The following is a 16,669-nucleotide window of genomic DNA, read 5'->3' as shown; positions in this document are numbered from 1 at the left end:
AAGTGCCTGTGTATAGTTGAAAGAAGCTCACAGTGCAGCTGCAAAGACAGCAAAGAGCTGGGGCTGTGAGTGGTGCAGCCTCAGTTATGCTGTGTCATAGGAAGATTGATCAAACTCCTCTCTGTGGGTATTTCCAAGATGTCTCAAAGCTATAAAATTAAGCTTGAAAAGTACAAAGCTGTTCTACTCCTAGTATCTGTATCTTTTACCTATGCAGCTGCTACTAGCCAAGCTTGGAGAAGGGATACTGAAGGACAGCTCTTTTGCCCAATGAAGTTGTCACAAAATTGCATATGATATTTTGTCATGTAGAAGAGACTCTCTTTCAGACCATCTGTGCCTCAGAGCACAGGGTAGCACTGTGGTACCTGAGCCCGCAGTGCCATGCAGGAGATCATCCTGGGTCAGGCTGTGTCCTGGTGCCACCAAACAACCACTGCTTGAGATCCATCCTTTGATACTTGCTTTGTTTGGCAGCTGTCAGCAGCTGGATGTGCCCTGCTGTACCCCAGCTCTCACATAATTTCAGATAGCTGGAACAGAAAATGGGCAAACACTCAGGGTACTGCCACCAGTGGGGCTCAGGAGGTCAAATCCCAAATGCCAGCTAGCATAGAATCATAGAATAGTTGGGTTGGAAGGGACCTTCAAAGGTAATTTAGTCCAACCACCTGCAATGAGCAGAGACATCTACTAGATCAGGTTGCTCGGAGCCCCACCCATCTTGGCCTTGAATGTTTCCAGGGATGGGGCGTCTACCACCTCTCTGGGCAACCTGTGTCAGTGTTTCACCACCTTCACTGTAAAAAATTTCTTCCTTAGATCTGGTCTGAGATATCTGTATAGTTTGTGTAGGGCCCACCAACATCACCAGGAGCACTCCTGGTGGTACCTGTATGATTCATCCGTGCAGATGCACTTGTTTAGACCCAGCTGAAAAGAACCAAGGGGTTACAAGTGGAAGACAAGAAGAGTGTCCTCGTTGCGAACAATGCCACCCCCATTCTGGACTACATTAGATGATCAAGACAAACTCTCCAAAGATGATTAAGTCAAACTCTCATACAGCCCTGTCACCCATAGGCTTGGAAGACAATGTGGAGGAGCTGGAGGGAGAGTTCAGTGTGACAGCTCCTAAAAACAGGTGAAGCCATTCAGGAGCCAGAGCCACTGCAGGCAGAAGGCGCTTGCCCTCTCCCCTAAGTTTTCCTGGGATCAATAGCCAGAGGTCTCAGTTCAAGTCAAGGGTCAAGTGTCTTCATTGAGCTTCAAAAGTTGAAATAACTCCTCTGTGCAACTGAGGCGGCTCCAGGAATACCTCAGCTGTGCAGGGATGCTTTTAAACCAGTCCTGGCTCTGGTTTTGCATTATTTCCCTCTGTCTCCCTGCATAATTTCCCTTCAAATGAATGTGGTACCATGACCATCCTAATCCATCTACACTGTTTAAACTTGGATCACACCCTAATACAAAGGGGCTGGACACAGCAAGTAAAACACCCTATGTTAATTAGCTTTGAAAATTGCACAAGTCCAAAGCCAAAACTTCCCTTCATCTGAACTCTGCAGAACTGCTGATATGGATAGAGATCTGAATTTTGTGTTTGACTGATTCTAGTGCTCCTAAGTGGAAATCCCCTATTAATGGGGGAGAATGTGCTGGCTGCTGGACTGCAATGGCTAGCTGCTGCCAGTTCCCAGTACTTTAGCTCTGCCTAGCCTACCACTCATTCTGTTGTCACTGAAATAGCTGAAGCTGGGACATTCAGCTCATGTGGACCTTCAGCTTCGCTGCTTGAACCAGTTTCTACGTGTGAGTTTGTTCTTGCTCCCAGTTACATGGAAAACCCAGGCACTCAGTGTAGCTATGTCATGGACTGGCACAGATTGGGGCTTAGTTGCCAAGATGTGAATGAAAAGGGAAAGTGATGGATAAGGAAGGACAGATGAAGTTGAGCTCCACCTCACTCCTTGCTCCAGGGCCCAACTCTGTGTCATCAGTAGTCACAAGAGCTCAGCTCCCCAGCAGCTGCCTGTATACACTTGCATTCAAGTCTTGTGTGCGAATGTGATTTAGGATCCTTAAGAAAAATTTGGTCCTTTGGTCCCAGGTGGTGGGTGCACAGGGAGGACAGAAGCGAGAATGAGCAGTCCATCTTGTAATCCAAAATGAAATAAGAGGGCTCAGCAGTGGCAACACTGGCAGGAAGAGCAGCAGCCCCTCCATTCTGTCTGGACTATTTCCCAGAAGGGACGGCAAGGCCTGTGTAATTAGGCTCAGCTGGTAATCAGGCAAAGTCCAAACTAGCATAAAGACTAAATTATCCCTCAGTCCTTCCAGCTCAGGGGAAAGGATATTGATAGGGGAGGCGAGGTTGGCTGCTGGACTGCAGCTGCCAGCAGCAGCCCATGCAGACGGAGAAACATCTTTCCACCTAACCTGCCTTTCATCCTATTGTTATTTAAATAGCCGGCGCCTGGTGTGCAAAGGGCACAAGCAAATCCCAGAGCACCCTGCTCAGCCGCACACCAGCATAGCTGCGGGCACCCTGCGGCCCTTGGGGGGAAATAACGCCATCTGTGCTTGCCAGCACTGCCTGAAGACCCTGACTTTCTCCTTCCTCTGGTTCCCTGTCTACAAAAATGAGTGATGTCTGAGTCAGCATGAATTGTGGGCCCATCAGGCTGGACAATACCTGGGTCCAAATGGCCGAGTAACCTTGTTTCCATCAGCAAGGGAAAGAGTGCACAGTATCCCACCACAGGAAAGAAAAAGGTCTGCCCCACTGCTGGATTCAACCTTGGGTGAAGGCTTTATCACACCTGTAAAGCCTGTCCCTGCCTGTTAAAAAAATCATAGCCCTCCAAGTTACATGATCATCTTTAAATTACAAGATTTAAATTAAAACAAACAAACAAACAAAACAACAGATGTGTGTACGTGTTTTTGTTTGGGAGTGCATGAACTTTTTTACACCCTAGTTTCTGAACCTTTAAAACCCTGCCATGGATCATTACTTCACGCTGCCCTCTGCAGCTGCTGGGGCTAGGGGAGAACCTTATGTTTTAAAAATTGAAAGCCAAGACCCAAATTTCCCACTAGTCATCATCTCCAAGGTCCTCTGACTCTCAGCCGCGCCTTCGCACATTGCAGACACTCTGTTGGCTGTGCAAAGCACTGCTCGTAGGGACCACGCTGTGGCCCAGACCTCTGAAAAGGCCCTGGTTAAAACAACACTCAACGAAACAAAGAAAAGGTCTTTCTTGAACTTGACCCGCTCTCTGACCTGGACTGTGGTTTAGCCCCATGGAAGGTTGCCAGCACAGCTGAGGGAGCAGCCGTCAGACAAACAGCGTTAAGGGTAAGGAAGCTCCGAGCAAGCAAGGCAGGTGAGGAAGAAGATGGCATAGAATTACAGAATCATAAAATAATACAATAGTTTGGGTTGGAAGGGACCTTCAAAGCTCATCTAGTCCAGCACCCTGCAATGAGCAGGGACATGTGCAACTAGGTCAGGTTGCTCAGAGCCCCGTCCAGCCTGGCCTGGAATGTCTCCAGGGATGGGGCATCCACCACCTCTCTGGGCAAACTGTGCCTGTGTTTTACCACCCTCATTGTAAAAAATTCCTTCCTCGTGTCCAGCCCGAATCTCCCCTCCTTTAGCTTAAAACCATTACCCCTTGTCCTATCGCAACAGGCCCCGCTAAAAAAATCTGTCCCCACCTTTCTCATAGGCCGCTTTTAAGCACTTTTAAGCTCTTCTGCACCCGGCCGGGCTGCCCGGGCAGGCGCAGGCAGGGCGGGCAGCGCCACGCGCGGGGCGGCGGCGCCACCTGGCGGTCTGCGACGGCAGCGCGGGGTGTCGCGGCGCTTCGGCGGGCGGAGGCGCCCCCGGTGTCCCGAATCGGGATCTCGCAGCCGCGGGCGGAGGATGCTCCGCAGGAACAGGGTTTGCGGGAGCACAGGAGGGGCGGCTCAAGGCCCTTATAGTGCCAGAAAGGAGGGAGAGAACAAATCGATGGTGTCTTTTTTTTTTTTTCTTTTTAACAGCTAGTTCCTAAGATAACACCTATTAGTATTGCTGCACGGGTAACAGCTCCCTGTCTGGATGTCCCAATAACTTTTGTACTGGTTGGACAATTGCCTAAACCTGATGAAAAAGTGAAGGTCTCAAAAATGTGAGATAATGTCTAGGCTTTGTGAGGAAAGCTGGCTGGGCAGACGCTGTGTTATTGCCTGTGTTACTGAGCTGCTCTGTGAGCTCAGACCTTATTTTAGGTGATGTAGTCAGCTCTGAAATGTGAAACTAGACAAACATCTTCTCAAAGCAGGGGTTTGTCTACATTTCCCCAGGAGAAATCAGTGTCTAGGTGTATGCTGAGCAGGAACACCACTTCTACATCCTCACACAGAATGGATGGGGTAGGAAGCGACCTCTGGAGATCACCTAGTCCAATCCACCTGCTAAAGCAGGTTCACCTACAGTAGATTGCACAGGAATGTGTCCGGGCGGGTTTTGAAGGTCTGCAGAGAAGGAGACTCCACAACCTCTCTGGGCAGCCTGTTCCAGTGCTGTGGCACCCTCTAAGTAAAGAACTTTTTCCTCATATTCAGATGGAACCTCCCGTGTTTCCATCTGATTCCATTGACCCTCATCCTATCGTTGGGCACCACTGAGAGGAGCCTGGCCACATCCTCTTGACACCCACCCTTGAGATATTTATAAACATTGATGAGATCTCCTCTCAGCCTTCTCTTCTTCATGCTGAACAGACCCAGCTCTCTCAGTCTCTCCTCATAAGAAAGATGCTCTTGGCCCCTCATCACCTTTGCAGTTCACTGCTGGACTCCTTCCAGTAGTTCCTTGTCCTTCTTAAACTGGGTAGCCCAGAACTGGAAGCAGTACTCCAGATGCAGCCTCACCAGGGCAGAGTAGAGGGGGAGAAAAACCTCCCGTGACCTGCTGGTCACATTCTTCTTAATGCACCCCAGGATACCATTGGCCTTCTTGGCCGCAAGTACACATTGTTAACTCATGATCAACCTGCGCTCGACCCAAACTCCCAAATCCTTCTCTGTAGTGCTGCTTTCCAGCAGGTCTGCCCCTAACCTGTACTGGTACCTGAGGTTATTCCTCCCCAGGTGCAGGACCCTACAGTTGCTCTTGTTAAACTTCATCGCGTTCTTCTCGGCCCACTCCTCCAGCCTGTCCAGGTCTCGCTGGATGGCAGCACAGCTTTCGTGTGTGTCAGCCCTTCCTCCCAGCTTGATATTATCAGCAAACTTGTTGAGGGTGCACTCAGTATCTTCATCCAGATCATTGATGAACAGGTTGAACAGGACTGGACTTGATACTGACCACTGGGGAACCCCACTAACTACAGGTCTCCAAACAGATTTTGCACCATTGATCACAACCCTCTGAGCCTTATCATCCAGCCAGTTCACAATCCATCTCACTGTGCATTCATCCAACCCACACTTCCTGAGCTTGCCTGTGAGGAGGCTGTAAAAGACAGTGTCAAAAGCCTTGCTGAAGTCAAAGTAGACAATGTCTACTGCTCTTCCCTCATCTGTCCAGCCAGTCATAACACCTAGAAGACTGAAGAGCCACCAGCTTCTGACAACTGAAGCAGACTCACTTTTGAGCTTCAGAGTCTGGGTCCTAATTTAGACCTCTGGAAGTGGACAGTGCATCTGCAAAAAGGTACAACCTTGATCAGATACAGAAAGGCACCCCAGAAGAGACTTAATTAATTAGAAATCCCCAATGTGTATATAGCTGATAGTTTGCAAAAAACTGTTGGTGGCTGAATGTATACTTCTGACCAGCCCAGCCTACCCATCACAAATCAGCGATTAAGAGAAAAGAGAGCAGAATCCTATTATATAAATTGTACTGTATCTTTTGACAAGCTCTATCTAGCTAAATCTTGAAGGACCCTGCAGAGCTTGGCTCTAATCCAGAAAAACAGTGACCCACATGTTTAACTTCTAGCACAAAGGCAGGACAGACCTAATGGGATGCAAAATTAAGCACAGGCCTAGGTGTTTTCACTGGGTTCAGGGCTATACAGGCTAACACTTCAGAGAAGGTCAACATCTTGCAGCATGTCAGCATCAGCGGGGAGATGTTGCTTCCTAATTTTACTTATGCTAATAAATTCCCCACCTGTGTCCAGTAATTTACAGGCAAAAAAAAGCCAAGATACTGTCACTGGGTAGCTATAGATAGCAGCTCATCATCTTGTTTGGTTCTCTAGAGTTCAATAAGTGAAGTCTCTCAGGGCCTGAAGACTGTGGACAGGTTTGTACACTCCTGCACCCTCTCCCTGGGTACCAGCCTCACCAGGTTTCCTTCACAATGTTCCCAGTGTATGGGGGAGCTTAGGCTCTGACACCCGAACAGTGGTGTTCCAGCTCTCCTCTGAGACACAGGTTAATACAGAAAGGCAACTTTGGATAAAAATAAAAATAATGCAATTAAAAATGTCAAAATAAATGTTTTCACTGTTTTATCTGAACAGTTATGCCTAATTAAAATAGAATCATAAAGTTCTTTTTGTTATAGGATCTGTGTTTTCTGCTTTTGGAGAGTTTTACCAGGATATTTTTCAATTAGCACTTCCATTAATGTCATTGAAAAATGTTAAATGAATCGTTGAATCAGTCCCTGTCTTGAGTGATTCACCTGCCTGAACCTTCGCTTTGTGGGTCTAATCTGGACAAACATTAATCGGAATGAACTGTACAAGCAACAAAAATATGAAAGTTTCTCATCTTCACAAGACTAGCCTTAAATATCTAATTGCCTGACTAAACCATGAAAATCTACTACTTACAAATGAAATAGTGATCCAGAAATGACTGCAGCCTGTAACTGGTCTTTAAAAGGGCATTGTATTCATAAATCTGCAGATTTTAACTCAGACAAAATAGTGCTATAAGTAGCCCAGAAAATGTCACATTATGACAAGGCAGGCATTTGTATCTTTGCCAAAATGTCCCAGATAGCGTAAGGAAAGCTCCATAATCCTCCTGGGAATCTTTCCCACTGTACTAGATTGAAATGTAAAGGTGGGGAAAAAAAAATAAAAACCAAACAAAAAACAACATTATCAACCAAAAAAACACCGCACAAAGAAAAGGGTCTTAACCAAGGAAGAACAGTTATTCAAAGCTACCTTTGTTTCCTACTACTGACTGGTAAGAACCGAGCACAAACTACTGTGCTAGATCATTTTAGATCCTCTTTTCACATATGACATTTGCCTAACTGCACTAACTAACGGCAACTCCAGCTCAAATTACTCTGTCCCTGCCTGGCATATCCACACCTGCTAATCTGGGGAGCTTTGTAGGAGCTTAGCTGCAGCCCCCGGTGTGAGGATGCTGCACACAGCCGTGACGTGCGGCTCCCAAGAGGCAGAAGAGGTGAGTTTGCAGTGCCAGTTCCTGACGCTGTGCATGTGCCATGAAACAGAACAGGGTGAAGAACACCAACAACATACAGCCTCACTTCTTACCTAAAAGCTGTCACATCCTATGAGCTGACTTCTGTCTCCAGTCCATGAAAATATTCCTCATTCGGGGGTCTCCAGCCTTCACTAAGGCCACAGCACACAGTAAGTGACCCATTGAGAGCAACGTCATAGAATCATAGAATGTCCTGAGTTGGAAGGGACCCACAAGGATCATCGAGTCCAACTCCTCTTCCTGCATAGGACAGCCTCCAAATTAACACCATGTGTCTGAGGGCATTGTCCAATATTTTCTTGGACACTGTCAGGCTTGGGGTCGTGACACCTCCCTGGGGAGCCTGTTCCAGTGCTCCACTACCCTCTGGGTGAAGAACCTTTTCCTAATGTCGAGCCTAAACCTCCCCTGGCATATCTTCCTGCCATTCCCTCAGGTCCTATCGTCAGTCACCAGAGAGAAGAGATCAGCATCTGCCCCTCCTCCTCCCCTTGTGAGGAAGCTGTAGACCATGGCGAGGTTCCCTCTCAGCCTCTTCTCCAGGCTGAACTTTGTGGCTCTCCTCTGGAAAGTAAAGTCATAGTGTGATCTCCCTGTCAAACCATGAGGAATATCTGAACACTGGCCACAGGCTAACACCTGGTGATCTAATCTTCTCTTAGGTACAACTCCACTTGGGGTGTACCATGTTGTACAGCTGGCAGATGTACAAGTAAGTCCAAAGTAATCTTTTATGAACTTAGAGGAGCATTGTCCAAGCCATACCTAGTGCAGGAGCTATGCCCTGTTTTTTGAGATTCTCCTTACCAGTGGTGCCTACTAAAATGCACCTGAATAAGAAAACTCTTCACTGGCTTGGAGACAACCTGTCTGACACAGGGATGTAGTGGCTCACACTTGCCTTGCACCAGTAGAGAAAGCTACACACCTCCCAGAGCTTATAGTAGAAACCAGGTACCGTATCTCCTGTGCCATCCCTTTGCCTGGTCCCCTTTCCCCCCTGGGCTGTTCTGCTGTCTCCCCGACCCCAGCCACCTCCAGGTCCCATCTGCCAGGAGGTGGGAGGCCCCTTGGCACACAGGGATGGAAACAGGATCACACCCCATGGAATGACTCCTCGTGCTGACCTCTGCAAGATGGCATGCTGCAGCAGAAGCAAGCGTTATAAATACAAGTAAACCCAGCAGCCCTTTATGGAAACCACAGCTCAGGCTGCAGCATGGAGGTGCTTTGCTAGGAGCCCCACATTAGAAAGAAATCCAAGACCATGCTCCATGTGCAACAACCTGCTGGCCCAGGCTTTGGAGAGGCACAGCTACCGCCTCTTCTCCAGGAAAACAAGCCATGGCTGCCTTATCGCATGCTTTTGGGTGCTGAGGTTTTATTTGAGTGTCCCAGAGCAGGGCTGGTGCAGGAGGCTGCTACTGGGGTCTCTTCCTTCTAGCAGCACTTCTCTGAGCATCCAGCCTTGGCCAGGTGGAGCCTCAGTCTCCACTTCCCAGCCTCCCACAGCAGTTGAGGCCAATGGACCCGTGCAAGAGCTGGTCTCCTGCCCTGTGAGACTCAGAAGTGGTCTGTCCCAGGGTGAGGAGACTCTTCAGCCACACACGCCAGTGTCCTTTCAAGCCTGGGTGATAATTCTTAAGGAGAGGTGCAAAAGGATTCAAAAGGAGCTGTGAAATCCCTCCTCTGGCTAAAAAGCTGCTAGCCACCCTGAATTGCTGGTAGCAGCCCACTTTCAGAAAGGCAAAGACACGCTGCTTCCCACCGTCAGCTGCAACAGCAGTTTTCAGTCATTCCTAAGGAGTGGGGCGAGGTGTCCGTCCTTCTGCTTACACCATATCATCACATATTTTTGTGATTTTCTGGTCATTCTGCAGCTCTGGACAGCAGGATTCACACAATTACTCAAGCATTTCAGCTTCCATTTTCAAACAGGAAAGCTTTAATGGAGAAGCTTTTCTCTCTTTTGTGGTTGCAGGTAAAAGCTTGAGCACAGGTAACCAGAAGTTACCATGCTGGGGAAAAACATTGTAAACAAGACACTTCTTAGATCTCCTCGGTTTTAGGCAATGTAATAATCTGAGGGAAGGGGATACCTGACTCATTACTTCTGAATGCTTGGGAAAGCTGTGTAACTGTACTCCAGCTTCATACCAATATCTGTGATGGGTTCTCTGCCAGTAGGGCTTATTCACATAGAATAATTTGAATTTTAAAATTGCCTGAAATGAAAAAAGCAAACAAACAAAAAAAAAAGCAAGCAAACAAATAAAAACAACAACAAAAACAAAAAACCAAACAAACAAAAAAAAACATGCTCAGAACATATATAAAGGACTGACTGTAAGACATCAATACTGCCTAGAAAGCTATTTACCCTAGGAATGCATGTGCCTGACAGGTGCCAACAGACTTTTTAGAGAGATTCAGAGTCAACTCAGACTGTATGAAGTCTGGTTACAGAAGAGGGAGGTCAAAACAGAGCAGAAATTCAAGAGCAGCAAGTCTATTCCGTCCCCTTACAAAATTAAGGAGCTTGCTAAGCTTGTCCAGCTCATCATCCAAAAGGAATCAGGTTCTTGGTGGCACAGTGAGCTCACCCCAGCACTCCCCCACTGCCAGCTGCACACCAGAAGGCATCACAGCCCGGGCAGGGGAGAGGGAAGCTTTTGAGGGGCAGCACAGCAAAGGAGAGCTGAGCTGCCACTCCAGTGCAACAGGTGTAAATCTGCTGGGCACAGCTCTGTCAGCAGCAGCCGGCGTCACGCTGTTAAATTAAACACCCCTCCAGTCATCAAGTTGTTATTAAATACGCTGGTGCTCTCATGGCTAGGAGAAACCTGAGGTGCAAGTGGCACCACAGACCTGGCCACCCCAACCCTGCCTGGTGCAGGATCCTCAGTTTAGACCCTGGCCCTGAAGGGCTGGGTGGTTAATGCGAGCACGAGTGTGTGCAGGCAGAGACACGGACAGTTGCTTGGACACACCAATCATGGCCAAAGATAGGCAGCAATCCAGTGTCCCACCTCCTCCAAGAAAAAGTGGGGCTGATGGACAGAAATGGTCAGATGGGGCTGTATGTGCCCTAAGAGATTCCAGAGGGGAATGCACCATGTCAGATCATGTTGTTTATGTCTTATATTTTATTATTAGTAATTATATTATTACTATACTATTAGTAATTGTTGGGGTGCCTGGACCCATTCACACTCTAGCTCTCAGGGGACCAGCACTGCACCACTCCTTCACATCAGCTTGAGGCTTGGCTGTGAATCACTTGGGTTTTCACAGAAATCATCCAGACCTCAGCTCTTTGCATCTCTCAGGGAATATGCCTGGCCAGGTCTCTGAACCAACTCTCCTGAAAATGTGGCCAGCAGCAGTTGTGTCCCCTTCACTGGCCCTCCAGTATACCAAAATCTTCAGGAGCCTAGACCTGTCTCAGGCTCCCTGCCTGCCTAAAGCACTAATCCCTGTCAGTCTAGTGTCCAAGTACCTTGCAACACCATACCTTCCCTGGACCCCACCACATGGTCTGGATGGACAACTGAGACACGGATGGATTTTTCCAAAGCCTTGTGAGAAGCCTGTGTCAGTGGAAAGCTCAAACATCCATCTCTTACCCACAGCTACATCCTGTCCCTTCTGAAGCACCCATCCACACCTTTTCCCCAGGTGGGAAGTTATGCCCCTGTCTTAGTGTCTCAGGGGCAACCGCTTTAACTAATTAGTTGTGACATGTGAGCATAGAAAGGTGACGTAGAATGGGACAGGGTGGCTGAGACATGCCGTGGGATTTGTCTCAGGGGAGAGTTTTTCAGAATGTGGCACTGGAGTTTTTCTTAAGTTGGGTGTGTTAGAGGTAACTGTCAAAAAAAAGACCTCTCATCAGTCAGTTGAAATCGTTATGCAGGGATCTGCACTGACACCAGAATGATTTTGGGAGTTCGTACAAAGAAAAAAGTTTGAAAGCCCCAGCACCAAATGCATGTCAGACCTCTCTTTGCTCCCAGGTCCTGCAGAAGAGAAGGTGGGCAGGAGGTCATTGCAGGCAGCAGCATGGCCAGGTCTCCACTCAGGCTGCTTTGAGCTTGTGATCGACAGAGCTCTGTGGCATCTGCAGGACCTCAGCTCGTGGTGATTACTGGCAAGGCAAAGATTTTACTAACCAGGCTATGGCTAATTCACCTCTATCCATTCTCAGGTTAGACAAGAGTGAGAAGGCCAGGTACTTGCTCAAAAGCCTCTTCCAAAAGCTAATTATTTGCCCAAACAAGGCTGCCTTCCTGTGGCTCTGGAAAGTCAGTGCGTATAAGATCTAAACAGCCACAAACAGAGCTCCCCTGTGCCCAGCCCCTCAGAGGCAACATCCTGCAAACCATGAGCGTGGAGTCCTGACAGAAGCTCAGTGACTAAATCTGTGTCTGGCTCCTTTAGGCAGTGTGCCAGTTACTCCATCCTCAGAGAGCAGAAGTTTTGCAGACAAAAGCACAGGGAGTTACTGGGCACCTAAGCGTAACCCTGCCCACTTACCAACTATGACTGAGGCCTGCAGTTTATGATATGGTCTTTTTTGGAACATTCTGAGCTCAGGGTATTTTTTACCATCTCTGCTCACTCAGTAGGATTCAGGCTTCTAACATGTCAAACCCAATGCAGGTATAGCTAGGTGCAAAGCTGTCACCCCAGCTAGGATTCATATAGAATTTTAATCAGAAGACACTCTCAAGGTCATTGAGTCCAGCCATTAACCTAACACTGGTACTAAACCGGGTCCCTAAAAGCCTCATCTACACATCTTTTAAATGCCTCCAGGAACGATGACCCCACCATTTCCCTGGGCAGCCTGTTCCAATGCTTGACAACCCTGTCTGTGAAAAATTTTTTCCTAATATCCAATCTGAACCTCTACTGGTGCAACTTGAGGCCACTACTCTTGTCCTATTGCTTGCTGCTGAGGAGAGGCCAACACACTCCATGCTACAACCTCCTGTCAGGTTATTGCAGACAGCGATATGGTCTCCCCTCAGCCTCCTTTTCTCCAGGCTGAACAGCCCCAGCTCCCTCAGCCGCTCCTCATCAGACTTGTGCTCCAGGCCCCTCACCAGTTTCATTGACCTCCTCTTCACTCCCTCCAGCACCTCAGTGTCTTTCTTGTAGTGAGGGGCCCAAAACTGAACACAAGTTTCAAGGTGGGGCTTCTCCAATGCTGAGTACAGGGGAACAATCACTTCTCTAGTTCTGCTGGCCACACCATTCCTGATACAAGCCAGGATGCTGTTGGCCTTCTTGGCCACCTGGGCAGACTGCTGGCTCATATTCAGACGACTGCTGATCATCACGCCCCAGGGCCTTTTCCACCAGGCAGCTTTCCAGCCACTCTTCTTAGAGTCTGTAGCGTTGCTTGGGATTGCTGTGACCCAAGTGCAGGACCCGGCACTTGGCCTTGTTGAACCTCATACAGTTGTCCTCAGACCAACGATCCAGCCGGTCCAGATCGCTCTGTATGGCCTTCCTTCTCTCCAGCAGATCAACATTCCCACCCAATTAGGTGCCATCTGCAAGCTTACTGAGGGTACACTCAAGCCCCTCATCCAAATATATAATACCAGATTTAAGCTCTTCTTTCTTTGAAACTATCTAGGTGTATCAAAGGTAGCATCTGTTTGCTGGCTCCTGTATGAGGAACAGAAACCATGAAGAAAATCCTCCCATCCCAGTGTTACCTGCAGGAAGCCCCCAGGGAGCCCCTCCACCCTTTCCAGGGTGGGTTGTGTGTGGATAAGTCATACCCTGCTCCCACAGGCTGGCAGACCTCGCAGCCCAGCTGGGACAGGTAGGCAGGTCACTGTCTCTGTGTCCTCTGCAGGCTATTTGCAGCCTTTTCCAGTCCACCTGATAAGCCCCCCAGCCACGGCAGCAGGTTCCCTTCAGACATCCTTTTCAGATCTTTACATGAAAAAGGAGGCTTGTCTGCTTCCAGCGTTTCTCCTTATGCTTTTCATTTGCACTTTATTGCTTTCCTTCCCAGTCATTTCCATCCATGCCGATGGGCCCATTTCCATTTGGCCCTGCGTGATATCTGCGTGAAATCCCTTCTTGTTGTGTGGGGATTACAAATCCATTGGGAGGCAATTATCCCAATCCTTCTGGGACAGACCCAGGCCTGACTTTCTGAGCTATTTTCTGACCTGCATAAAGCATAGGTGTCACACCAACTCCTGAAGACAGAGAGTTGCAATGATCCCCATAAGATGGCAGAGAGCAACTTTTCCCTGGGGAACACAATGTCTAAAAGAGAAAATATTTTTTTGAAATGTCAGTGAACAAAGACCCTATGTGGCTCAGAGTGAGTCAGGACTTCTGAGTCACCTCATTGACCTTCCCTTTATGACTTTTATGTAATTTCACATAAGTGCTTTTGTCCATCCTATGTTTTATTTTCCTCATCAAAAACCATGTCTGTGTGTCAGAGAAAAAAAAAGGAGGGTTTATAGCATCTTTTATCACATGGCAGGTCTTGGGACACCTCAGACAAAATATACAAAGTTCTCCAGCAGTTTAAAACAGGAAGAAAAGGGAGGGAGTGCGAATGATGCAATCTCTCTGCCTTGTGCTTGCCATCCCTGACATGACTACATTAGAATACAGGCAATGCAAAGCACCACGAAGGACTTGTCACCTTTCAGGGCTGAAGGGAAGGGAGAGAGAACTAGGTTTGCTCACACTGGAGGGATTTCCTGGAGACAACAGTGATTCCCCCAGTCTCCTTAGAAAGGTTCAGTACATCTCTGAGGCTTTCACCCTAAGGACAGAAGTACACTCAAAGTTATTACAAGCTGTGACCTTGCTCGGCTAGCTGGTGGCAAAAGGCATATTTTCTGAATACTCCTATCTTGCAAAACATACAAGGTCTTAGAAGCTTGAAAAGAGATTAGCTAAAGCAGAACCTTAAATCCTGAAGCCTTAGAAAAAAAGGCTCACTGAAGCATTTGGATCAGCAGTGGCTGGGGATCTCTTTTGCTGGATGAACTAGAAAGGACAATGAAGGTGAGAATGGCAGCAAGGAGTGTGGTTGCTGTGGCCAAGAGGGAGGAGCAGCAAGTGGATATCCCAAATTTCTAATACAAATAGGAAAAAAAATCAACAAGAAGGAGATTTTTATTTATTCTACTTTCCCATCCTGCATTTCTGCAGGCTTGAAGTGAAGGGCTGAGATTGTACTGTTTCAAGCACTTCTGTTGTATTTCTGTAAACGGCTACCTATCCTCACAAAATTCAAAGAAACAAAGTAAAATCCTACTTGAGTGGCTTTGCAAACCTACTTCCCTGGAATCAGGTTTTTGTTCAATGAGTATACCCCAAAGAGCCTAAAACAGTGGATAAACCACCAGCAAGCTTTTCCTTTAGTTCTTTCTTTCTTCACCTGATGTTTGGGGCCAATTCTGAAGGTTATTTGAATGATGTGGACACCTGTCCATGCGGATGGGCATTCAGCCCTATCAGCTCATTTCTCAGAGAGCTTTCAGGTGAATGGTGGGATGGCTCACCCGGGAAGAGTATCATAATGATTTCTAGAGGCAGGGCTAAAAGATGGCTAAGGAATCACGGTTGGGAGGTTGAGCCTTGCAGTCAGCTTGTATCAGAGACTAACAGATGCCAGCGTTGCCATGGAATGAATTTAAGGACAAATGTCCCAGGACACAGGGCTAACCATATCATTCATTCGCATGACGCTGGCCACAGAAACAGATGTTTTGCAACTATGGGCAGCTAAATGCAATCAGGAAGACCTTGGATTATGCCAAAAGATAGCACAAAGTATTTGTAGTGAATCTGTGAATGCAAAATCCAAGATTTCACAGAAAAGCTCTTTGTCCACCTCATCTTCCCCTCCTGTGGGGAACTGCTATTGCTCCTACCATGCAGAGAAGGATCTGACACGCAGAAAAACCTTTTGTCAGTGTCCCATAGAAATGGGCTTTCAACAAAACTCAGGTTCCCCAAATCACGAGGATGGAGCCAGGCTCTTCTCGGTGACAACCAATTATAGGACAAGGAGTAATGGGTTCAAAGTGGAACACAAGAGGTTCCACTTAGATTTGAGAAGAAACTTCTTCTCAGTGAGGGTGCCAGAGCACTGGAACAGGCTGCCCAGGGAGGTTGTGGAGTCTCCTTCTCTGGAGACATTCAAAACCCGCCTGGACACATTCCTGTGTAACCTCATTTAGGTGTTCCTGCTCCGGCAGGGGGATTGGACTAGGTGATCTTTCAAGGTCCCTTCAAATCCCTAACATTCTGTGATTCTGTGAAATCTATGAAGTCTACACACTGTCCTTTTCTTGGCTGTGAACCTGCCCCCACATGTCCACTGGATTTAACACAAACAGTCTCGTTGAGGTTTTGAGTGGAGAGATGAAGAGATGGATTCTCTGGTGACTGTAAGAGCCAGTGTCATTCTGATGGAGGAATTCCCTTCAGAGCAGAGGTGAAGCCTAACAGTAACAGATCTCTGCTAGTCATGTCAAGGGCAGATAAAATAGATGTGCCTGGGGCTAATAAGGGAACACTTTTTGTGAATAAAAAGCCTTTTTGTTCCTTGATTTTTTACAGAAAAAAAAGAGGATAAAATGAAAATCGGATTGTGTCTAATTTTAGGCAGATTTAAAAGTTATCCAGACTAGAGAGAAAATACCTCAAAAATAGCTTAAGTGATATGAAAGTGGAGCAATTGCTGAAGATCTACAAGAACAAAAGGAGAGCAGAAGCCTGGGAAACCAATTCTGAAGTAGCTGTGTACGCTTCATTTTTGCAGCCCTGTCTGATGTGTGCCTGCTTTAAAACACACTCTGATGCCAGCAGAAGCCTGCTCCTGCACCCCAGATCCATGGGGTTCTTCAAAGACAACCAACCGACCTGGTGTATACTTCATCATCCCACAAGCTCGATTGTGCATTATACAGCCTAAACACTCAGCAGAAGCCTAGCCAGCAATTGCCACCTGTTGTGGCGCAAGTCTTGTGTCTCTCACGAACAGCAATCAGACGTAGCCAGGTTTCTCACATCTCTCTCTAAAACTGACTGCCCCGGAAGGGTGCCTCTGTAGTGAATGTATTTCTGAGGCTGTCTTGCTCTGGCTTCTACCCACACCCCTCAGGCTTCATCGTTAGGACTTCAAGTGGCAGGTGAA

The sequence above is a fragment of the Columba livia genome, chromosome 1 (genome assembly GCF_036013475.1).
Source record: "Columba livia isolate bColLiv1 breed racing homer chromosome 1, bColLiv1.pat.W.v2, whole genome shotgun sequence".
Taxonomy (NCBI): domain Eukaryota; kingdom Metazoa; phylum Chordata; class Aves; order Columbiformes; family Columbidae; genus Columba; species Columba livia.
This window is presented reverse-complemented; position numbering follows the sequence as displayed.